General features: G+C 52.2%; 1 non-coding gene across 1 annotated transcript; it reads right to left on the bottom strand.

Moving 5' to 3' along the window:
• Positions 1-5780: 5780 nt before the first annotated feature.
• Trnat-cgu (transfer RNA threonine (anticodon CGU)) lies at positions 5781-5852 on the bottom strand. The gene has a single exon. It is a non-coding gene; the product is annotated as a tRNA-Thr (tRNA).
• Between the last annotated feature and the right edge of the window lie 5134 nt (positions 5853-10986).

Raw genomic sequence — 10986 nt, 5'->3', positions numbered from 1 at the left:
TCCCCCCGCCGCCCGGCGCCCGGGCGGGAAGACCCCGCGGGGACTGCGGTGCGCCGCCCCTCTCCGCCGTCGCCCCGGGCGGAGGCCCTGGGCCGCCCCGGCTCGACAGTCTCGAGTGCCTTCCACCCAGTCACGCAGCCCTTCCCGCCTCCCCCCAGGCCTCGGTAATTTTCCCCGTTCCTCCTCCGGCGGGTCCGATCCGCGGTCGGCGCTTCCTCCGGAGAAGCCCGGCGCCGGGAGCCCCCTGCCGGCCACCCTGAGGCGGGCCTCGACCTTCCCACCCGCCGCCTAGGCTGGGCCTGCCAGTCAGGGCTGCGCGGCGAGCGCAGAGGAGGAGACGTTTGAAGCCCCCGGTGCAGCCCCCGGGGAGAGGACCTCTTGAAAAACTGGGTTCCTTTAAGGGTGAGGCAGACAGGCTGGCAGATAGGCCCAGGTCCCATCACTTGAGAGGGGCGGACCTGACCCGCTACCTGTTTCTGTCTCCTCCTCTGCCAGTGCACGAAGGCATGGGGGCGGGGGGGGGGGGGCTTGTGGACCGAAACAAGTCAGCGAAGATTGATTTCCAGGGGCCGTGACCACCGAGACGGAGTTCCCCAACCGTCTTCAGATGGACGCTTGGAGTCGTTTGACTTAAAATAACGTGACACTTGTGCTGTGGCTATTGGCCACGTTCCTATCCGCGTTCTCCCGGCCCCACTTCTGATGCCTACTTTCTCTGCAGGTGGCGCCGAGATCCCCGCCACTTAGGACAGAGGTGCTCGAAGAACGACAGCTCCGGAAGGGCTTGAGGGCTGAAGGCTCCTGCCCTCAAGGGGACCCGCGCCTGCTTCAGGCTTCTGTAATCCCCATTATTTCCGAGGCTCGGATTAGAAGGGCAGAGAGGAGGGTACCCTGGCATGGCTGGCGACGCTGCCTGGGCTGGATGCACTCTGAGTTCCCCTCTCTGTTATTGCTCTCTGACAAGCCTTTCGCGTCTGTGAGATTCGGGAGCCTCGAGGAGCCAGTGTCCTGCGGGGATGAAAGAGCAGCGACGTAATGGGTTTACCCAGGCGCTGGGTCCGGAGAAGCCCCCCAGAGATTAAGATTTGCTCCTTGGGCCTGAAATCCCCCTGCTACCCCCTGCCCACATCAAAGGATACGACTGGGGGGAAGGGGGAGCGTTAATCCCATCAATGAAATCAGAGCTGGACAAGAAAGGAAATTCTACAAATTTGGGAGAGCCACAGGCAGGTCGCAAGAGAAGGACAGTATCTTGGGCTTTGGCTTCTCTTTACGTGACATAAACAGACAGGGCAGGTCCATTGCTTCTTAGGGTTGGCCCTGTAGGGAAGTTGCGTCAGGCAGTGGGGATTGGTCCTGCCTCCAGGGCAAGCAAGGGACCCAGGGAAGGCAGGGACTCCCCGAAGGTCACAGTCTGCTGGTTCTATCTTTGCAAGGGCTCCTGATGCCCGGAGCACCTCCCTAGGCAGATGCCTCTCAGAGATGATGTTGGGTTAGAAACAGCAGCGAACAGCCTTAAATCTAATTGTTTGAAGTACTGCCATCACCTAGTGTCCAGAGAGAGCAAAGAGTTACAAAGAACCAGTGACCTTGGACAGCACTGGGCCCTTTTTGTTGCTTTTTTTTCTTCCCCTCACATGTAGCAATTTACCTTGATCTCTTTTCTTGGCTGGACAGTTTTGTGAGGGAGAAACTTCCAAGGCCAGAAATGAACTCTTTCTTGCAGGAAATATCACTGGGATTACTAGTCTTGTCAGCATGTGGAACCTGTTTCAATTCTGCCCACGAAGCCTTGCCCACATGCTTTCCTCGCTGTAGGCCTCAGTTTCCTCATCCGCAAGTGGAGAAGCATCTCCCTCTGCGACTTCCTCAGCTTGACTGGATCTAGCGGCAGGAAGGGAAGGGTCCTTAGAGCTGACTGCTGCTTGATTTTGCTGACTTAGTCCACACAGAAATGCTGCTGACAGTGGGGTGGGGTAGGAGAGTGAGGATGGGGTGTGAGAGGAGTAGGTGTTCCAGGCACCTCACGCAGGAGCCTCTGGGTGACTTTCTGTGGACAGAAGTGTTTGGAAGGTTCCAGAGTCCTTGGTTGAGGGCCAAGCCTTTGGCCAGAGTTCTGTAAGTCTCTTCTCTGCTCTTGTCATTTAAGACAGTTTTTTTGTTTTGTTTTGTTTTGTTTTGTTTGTTTTATGGTACTGGGAATGGAACCAAGGGTCTCATTTTTGATAAACAAGTGCTCTAGAGCTGAGCTGTATCTTTGGCCGTTAAGACTTTTTTTTTTTGAGACAGGATCTCTCTGTGCAGCCTTGGCTGTCCTGGACTCACTTTGTAGACCAGGCTGGCCTTGAACTCACAGAGATCCACCTGCCTCTGCCTCCCTGAGTGCTGGGATTAAAGGTGAGCACCACCACACCCGGCTGAACATTTGATCTTTCTGCTTCAGCTTCATAAGTAATTGAGATTACAAGCGTGTGCTAGTAGGCTGCCTGGAGGCCTGGCTGAATCTTGTCTTTATTAGCCCCCGACACTGTGTGTGTGTGTGTGTAGGCGGATAGGTCACTGTGACGTATTACTTTTTAAGAAGGGTATACAACTATCCACAAGGCTCTCCCCTCTCAGAGCCCCCTGGTCCAGCTCACAGCCGGTGATGTATGGGGGAGGGTCTTTGGCCCTGTCCACACCTGTCTTCCACGCTTCCCGAGTGTAGGACATGGGCCCCTGGGAATGCAAGCTGTGCTGCATGTCTGTGTCTGGTGATTGTGGTAGCTATCGTGCTTTCCTATGGAGAAGAGTTGTCTGTTAGACAAGTACAGGGCCTGCTTGGCCCACAGCTAGGAAAGGGGTAGATGCGAGCGTCAAGTAACAGGAGAGAAGCTTTTCTAAGAAAATGTCTGCTCACTTTCGGAGGGCTAAATCAGGGGACTGGAGACGAGGCCCGGCCGTAGAGTGCTTGTTAAACATGCACAAAGCTCTAGGATTGATCCCCAGCCCCACCTAACACCAGGAGTGAGGTAGAAGGGTCACAAGTTCAAGGTCATCCTCAGGTTGGAAGCTAGCCTGAGATACACGAGTCTCTGGCTCAAAAACAAAAAACAAAAACAAAAACAAAAAAAAAGAAAAAAAGAAAAAGAAAAAAGACTTTGGGTAACCTTGAAACCATTCTCTTCCCTTGTCATTTCTGAGGCTCTGAAATGGCCTGACTGGCTAGTGGCTTTAGGTTAGCTTTTGTCCCAAAGGATGGGCTTGGACCTTCAGAGTCTGCAAACTACAACCATCTGCAAAGAATAATTATTTATATCTTTATTCAAAAATGTATTTGTCCTGTGGGTTGTGAGAGTTGTATAAAAGGAGGAAGAAAAGTAGCTCTGCCCCCTTATACAAACGCCGATTCACGGTGTTTGAGTATTCAAGCTGAGTGGGATGAAGACAAGCATGGTGGAAACACCTGCGCCTAGAAACGGAAGGAGGAGAAAAATTCCACTGGTTGACAGAAGCTCGAAAGATCCAGCCATTAAAAAAAAAAAGAAAAATAGGCAAACAGACACAAAGGAGAGTAACTAGCACCTGGGAGCACTGAGAGCTCAAGCCAGACTTAGACCCCAACTCAACAAAATAAGTGATTACTACAGAGGCAGAGAAAAAGGCTGCTGGAAGGGGCCATTTAAAAACGGCTTCTAAGCATCCGTGAAAAGTCTTTGAGTGGGCAGGGACCCCTTAAAACTCAACACATCTGCCTGTTTTGAATCATTTGGGGATCTGGATTTCTTTGTACAGTAAACGATTTGAGATTATGTGTCTCCAGGGCCAGAATATTGGAGTAAAACTCACAGCAGAAGACGTAAAGGGCACAGTTGCTAAATTCTGCTTTTTAGTCCAATAGTCTTCTCTCCCAGGAAGAGAAAGGCTGCTGGTAAATTGTACTGCTTTCAGTCTCCTGGAGGCCACAGGCCCACAGGCCACTGTGGCTCTCACACTGCACGACAAACACCGGGTGGCTTGTTTAGATCCTGGATGTATCATGGGAGTACCATGGGAGTGAGAGAGGCTAGAGCCGGCAGCTCTGCTCCTGCCATCAAGGAGGATTTTGACTGGATTGCAAGGGGTCACAGAGTTCCTACAATGGGCTCGCAAAGGCTAAAACTGGTGATACAGTCATAAAAAGGTTATGGGGTACTTGAGGTCCCTGGCTTGGCTCTAGCTCTGAGGTAGAAACCATAGAGCATTTGGAAGAAACCTGTCTTAGCTGGGCAATGGTGGTGCACGCCTTTAATCCCAGCACTCAGGAGGCAGAGGCAGGTGGATTTCTGTGAGGTCGAGGCCACCCTGTTCTACAAAGCAAGTCATCATGCTGGGTTTATGGTGTGCTAGGGATCCAATCCAGGGCTCTGTGCATTCTAGGCAAGCACTCTACCAACTAGGCAAGCCCCCTCCACAGCCCTGGGAAGCATTCCCCACCCCCTGCCAGTCTGGACGCAGCTAGCTTTCAGAGTAATTGCAGGAATTGTCTGTCCTCTGCCTTGCTTTAGCGCTCCTCTGGCTTCACAGGTGTTGGTGGAGGATCATGTTCACTCCTGCCTCAGGTCCTTCACCTTTGGGGAGGTGCATACTTGCCCAGTGTCTGCATGTTGACCTTCTCTGTACCTTGTACCTCTTTATTGACTTTGACTTGTCCCATCCCTCACCCCTGTGGGGGCAGAATTCTCTGTTCCAGCTACTACAGAAAAGAGGAGTGTGGCCAAGGAGTGCCTTCTTTCTCCCCATCCTATCCCAGAAGTCTAGACCTTCAGTCCAGGGCCTTGGCAGAAACAAATCCTCTCTGTATTTAGTGACAATTTCATGATGACGTTGATGCCTTCCAAAGCCAAGTGTTTCTCTTTCACATATTAGGATCTTCGGGTAAATATCTCAGTAACTTACCCCACGGTCAACTAAGCGACAAGACCTTGGGGAATGAAGTGTGTTCTTAGTTGGAGAGGAATGGGAGGGAGGGGCAGAAGAAAGAGCCACATTAACAGAAATGGGATAGAAATGGAGAGGTGGAGTTCTGCTCAAGAAACCCCAGTGGCATGTTCAGCACAAAGTGTTACCGTCATAGTAACCCACGTTATTAATCCCCCGCTTGGGAGGCAGAGGTGGGTGGACAGTTCAAGGCCAGCCTGGTCTACACAGGGAGTGCCAGGACGGTTAGAGCTACATTGTTATACAGTGAGGCACTGTCTCCAAAACCAAACCAACCAAACCAACCAACCAAACAAACAGCATTAACAAAACAAAATAACAACAACAAGCTACTCTTTATCATACTTTCAAAGAGAGAAGCTAGCAGACTGTGGAGTGCTGCTCCGTTCTCCCATCACTACACAGCAGACGCCGTCCTGAAACAACAGAATGGGACCAGGGATCCGAAGCACGGTCACGTGAAACCATGCTCTTTACCTTACAGACGACTTGGGGGGTGTCACAACTCTCTGGGGTCCAATACAGAAGGTCAGGGCTGAGAAAGGGGTGGGAACGGACAATGGGGGACAGTGATGCAGGTGGCTGGGCACAGGAGAAGTCTGCGACACGCTCGTTGCAGGCAAGGAACGCTCAGAAAGAAGGCACGCCTCCCATTGCGCGCTCCGCACCGCACCGGAGCTCGGTTGCTCCGGCGGTAGAGGAGGAAGACTCACCAATTTAAAAAAAAAAAAAAGAAAGAAAGAAAGAAAACGCAAGTGTTACAGAGCGAAACAGAGGTGAAAACACGGGATTTCCAGCAACAAAGCGCCACCTCCAAACGCAGGCACGGACGGGGTTCGAACCCGCGATCTTCGGTTTACGAGACCGACGCCTTACCACTTGGCCACCGCGCCTGACAGCCGAGCGAGCGGTAGAAGCTCTCAGTGGAGGGGAGGTGGTGCGGGCGGGCTGCCGGGCAGGCCCCGCCCCTTCGCCCAGGCCCCGCCCCCGCGCTAGGCCCGCCCACCGAGCGGCTCTGACGGACGTCCGCCCCGCCCCCTTCCGCCCCGCGCCTCGGCGGCCGGCGGTGCGGACAAGCGGCCGCTCCCGCGCTCGGAGGAAAGCCTCGGAGGCCGGGAGCCGTCGGCTTCCCGCTCCGCACGGACCTCACGCCGGGTCCGCGTCACTGAGGTCCGGCCTGAGCGTGAGCCCCCGGGGCGGGGAACCACCCTGCGGGCCGCGGGGACCGGGCGCGGCGCGGAGAGCTTAACGGAGGCCGAGGGGGTGGGGGTGGGAGACGGCCCAGATGGAGGGAGGACACCAGAGGGAGAGCGAGCGGGCTTCGAGGACAAACGGGGCTTTAATTTGGTGAGATTTGTTCGGTTCTGTGCAAGGAATAGGTGAGGGGTTGGGGCTTGGTGCTTCTGCCACTGCCTGCTGTCGCTGATCTTAAATTTGTGGATGTTTACGTCGTCACTCACTGCTGGAGATAGAGGCTCGCGTAGCCCAGGCCGACTTCAGTCGCTGGGGCCGAGGGTGACAGTGAACTGAGGATCCTGCTTCCGCCATCTCCCAAGGGTTGGGATTTCAGGGACGAGCCACTAATGGCCGGTCCTAAACTAACGCAGCTGAGCTGCATCCCTAGTTCCCGGATCTATTTAAAAAATCTTTAAAATTTTAGCGTAAAAACACATTTTTAAAGAGAATGGGGTCCCTGGATCTTATGGTGTGTTCCAGGAGAGGAGAGGGGGTGGCCCTCCTCCCGGGGCAGAGCTACGATGCCCACAGGGCAGTCAATGGCCCCATTTACCACCCTTCTTAAGTAAGTAGCACACGAGAGCCTGGAGAGGGAAGCACCCTTCAGAGGGCTCGTACTATCACAGCCCCGGCTGTCCTGGACCTGCTTTGTAGACCAGGCTGGCCTCAAACTCACAGAGATCCACCTGCCTCTGCCTCCCAGAGTGCCGGGAATACAGGCGTGCACCACCACGCCTGGCAGGAACAACTTTTTAAAAACGAGAAAGAGGGGGCATTTGTAAAACCTGAGGATAGATAACCCTATGGATGTGTGTGTGTGTTAAAAACACAAGACTTTAACTCCGTTAAAGGTATCTACAGTGTTAACTGGACATATGTACTTTGTGCAACACAACCCTACAAAAAAAATTTTTTTTCAGTGCTGGGACTGGACGGAACCCTGGTTCTCCTGGATGGTAGCCAAGTGTTCTGCTACTTTATCCACAGCACCCCCCCCCCCACACACACACACATACACTTGACATGTTTTAGATTTGTTTTTACTTTATGTGTGTGAGTGCTTTGCCTGCGTGTATGTGTGTGCGCCAAGTGTATGCCTGGTGCCAGCAGAGGTCAGAGGAGGGGACAGGTTGCCCTGGGACTAGAACTTGGGGAACCAGCCCGCGTCCTCTCCATGAGCAGTAAGTGCTTTTCTCCAGCTTTCTACTCTCTGTTTTGAGACAAGGTCTTCTGAGTTGCCCGAGGGCTTCGAACTCCCTCCGGAGACCAGCAGTCCGTGAACTTGTCTGCCCCACTAGGCAGGGTGACTACTTCATTTTGCAGAGCTGAAACCCTGCCTGTTAACACAGCATTCCCCTTCTCCAAGGGTCCCTGCCAACCACCGTTCTTTCTGCCTCTAGAGGCTGGCAAATTAGCTGCTCCAGGTAAGAGCAGCGACGCAGCAGCCGGCTGGTGGGGACTGACTGGCTTCAGGTAGTTCCGCAGCCTTCATGTCTTAACCTCCAGAAGGTGTCCTGGCTTTGCAAGACTGAACCTTACTCTCGCAGACATAGGCCACATTCTCTTTCCCTGTCACTGCCTGGTGGACTTCTTTGGTTGTCAATAGTATTCAATGAGAATGATCTGAGATACACACTCAGGAGCAGCACCGTGGATTATATAGTAATTTAATTTTTAATTTTTTTGCTTTGTTTGTTTTGAGACAGGGTCTCTTTGGAGCCCTGGCTAGCCTGGAACTCTTGATTTGTAGAACAGAGGTCTGCCTGCCTTTGCCTTCTAAGTGCTGGGACTAAAGGTATGCTCCACTATGCATGACTTATTTTTAAAGGAATCTCTGCTGTTTCTATAATGGCTGCCCCATTTGAAATTCCTACCACAGCCAGAAGGCTCTGATTTCTCCAGCCCCGTGCCAGCCCTTGCCACCTCATCATTTTGTTGGCTGTGGATGTGGTCGTGCTCGCCGTGCAGGTGACTGGCGTGGCATCTTTTCCTGGCTTGCTGGACATTTGTGTGTCTTTGGAGAAATGCCCGTTCAAGTCCTTTTTAAATTGGATTGTTTGTTCTTTTTTGTGTTTCTGAGGTACAGTTTAAAACATCTCCTTTGGAGATCAGCCCCCTTTTAGCCTGTGCTGAGCTAATTTTTGTGTATGAAGGACAGGATCAAGCTGGCCTTCAAGGAACGCAGGAGGAAGGGGGGCTAGACGCAGGCAGCAGAGGGCCGCCAGCTGAACTCAGACTTGGAAAACCGTTCCGTCCTCACCTCAGACCACAGGGGGAATGGAAGCCGACTGCTGCGGTCACCTGTGCCTCTCCATTCTGGATTTGAGGGTGGTTACTGCACCGGGTAGGTAAGACGGCAGTGGGGCGGAGTGCATACAGTACGGGGCATGCCTGTGTCCTTACTGCAGTATTTCCTGTCAGTTTCTTCAGCCCCAAACAGGTGTCAGCTGATAGCCCTGGCCCTGTGTGAATTAAAATAGGACAGGTAGCCGAGCACGGCAGCACGTGGCTGTAATCTTAGCACTCTGGAGGCCGAGGCAAAGGGATCCGGAATTCAAGACCAGCAAGGGCTATTTGAGACTCAGAAAAAATGGAAACAGACTGGAGAGATGGTTCAGTGAGGAAAGGTGTCTGATGGCGGACAACCCGAGCTCACAGTGGAGGGAGAGCCAACTCCTGCAGGCTGTTCTCTGGCTCCACAGACACCCCATGGCCTGTACACCCCTACACACGTGCACACAAAATCAACAAAAATGGAATTTTAAAGGCTGCTTCGTGTTTCACTGCTAAGGTTAGTTCCCAGGAATGGGAAAGGCCAGCCTGACCCCTTTTCCTTTGGTACCGTGGCAACCTGACACTTTTCCCATTGATCAAATTTCCCAGACACCACAAAGCTCAAAATAAGTCTGCTAATATCGGGGCAGGGACAGGGTGCAACTTGTAACCGTTTAGAGAGTTGGTAGCCACACTTTCAGACAAGTTAGGCTGCTCTTCATATTATGATTAGGATGGTTTATTCTCTCCCTGACTTTTCTACTCAATGGTATTCGTTCTCCCCACTGCCTTTTTTGTTTTTTTTAAAGAGAAGGTCTCGTCCTGATGAGACCTGATAGACTAGGGTCAGATGGAATTCCCCTATCTGTGGACTTGGAGAAGGGCATGGGAGATGAGGGAGGGAGAGGGCTACAGCTGGGATACACAGGGAATAAGATGTAACTAATGTAAAAAATAAAAATTTAATTTAAAAGACAGTCTCATAAAAAATAAACTGAGAGCTGGCTCAGAGGTTAAGAGCACTGGCTGTTCTCCCCAAGTCCTGAGTTCAATTCCCAGTAACCACATGGTGGCTCACAGCCATCCATAATGAGATCTGGCGCCCTCTTCTGGCGTGCAGGTGTACATGCAGGCAGAACACTGCATAATAAATAATAATAAAAAAAAATCTTTAAAAAAATAAGCTGGATAGTGGTGGTGCATGCCTTTAATCCCAGCACTCTGAGGGCAGAGGCACACAAATCTCTGAGTTCTAGGCCAACCTGGTCTACATAGTGAATTCAGAACAGCCAGAGCTATACATAGAAACTGTCTCAAAAAAACTAGACAGATATAAATAGATAAATGGGCAAGAGGTGTCTCATGAAGCACAGGCTGGTCTGGAGTTCCAGGATAGCCAGGACGACACATAGAAACCCTATCTAGAAAAACCAATCAATCAATAAATGGGGGAGGGTGATCTCATGAAGCCCAGGCTGGCCTGGAACTCCTGATTACTCCTCCCTGCCTCAGTCTCCCCAGTGCCTGGGTCCCGGGTGTGTACAACGATGCCTGGCTTGATAGGCACTTGGGAAAGAGAGGCTCTCGGGAGACTCAGAGTCAAGAGCTTAATCCACTGGGCTTCCCCAGGAGACCCAGAGAAGGCAGAATCCTCTCGAGGTATCACCCCCAGCGTCTACAGGCTATGGGAGTCTTCCCCCGAGTGTGGCCATGCACTGGCACAGTGAGGCCTGCCCATGGGGCTTCTGGGCAGTGAGACCTCACTTGGCTGACACCAGGGGACCAGCTCTGCCCAGGCGGGTTCCTTTAGGGAAAGGTACATCTGCTGAGGGGAAAATGGGGGGAAGCTGCCAACTCACATACTGTTGTCATGTCACTGAGCCGACCTTCTGGTTCTGTGACAGCTCTCCTTTGTGTCACCCCACATAGCCTGTACATAAGTGTGCTCAGGGTTAGTGTCATTGCGCTCCAGTGTAAGTCTATCAAAACCTCAAATAGTGAGCTGAGGCCACAGCCCAGTGGGGAGAGCAAGTGTCATGCTAGTGCGAGGACCCGAGTTCAAATCTCAAGAACCCTGTAAAGACAGACTGAGTAGTGTTTGTAATTCCAGAACTGCTACAGCGAGATGGGAGGCGGAAACAGGAGAATCCCAGAAGTCTGCGGGCCTGGGTTTGCAGGAGTTAACAAAGGAACATCTCAAGCAAGGCAGAAGATGAGGACCAATACCCAAGGTCGTCCTGGCCTCCAGCCGCAATGTGGCATATGTCTGCTTCCACCATCCACACATCTCACACACGTATACACACATCTCACACCATATACACACCTTGTACAAACAGACCAAGAAAAAAACTCCAATGCTTTAAAATGTTTATTATGTATTAGGGGAGGGTTGGGACAAGGTGTGTAGCTTTGGTTGGCCTCAAGCATACTATGTAAGCTGGCCTGGCCTTGAACTCACAGAGATTACCCTGCCTCTCTGCCTCCTGGTACTGGCATTAAAGTCAGGCACCACTA

Source organism: Psammomys obesus, unplaced genomic scaffold (assembly GCF_907164565.1).
Source record: "Psammomys obesus unplaced genomic scaffold, mPsaObe1.curated_primary_1811, whole genome shotgun sequence".
Lineage (NCBI taxonomy): Eukaryota > Metazoa > Chordata > Mammalia > Rodentia > Muridae > Psammomys > Psammomys obesus.
Note: the sequence above shows the minus strand (reverse complement) of the source record. Positions and strands in the feature narration are given on the sequence as shown.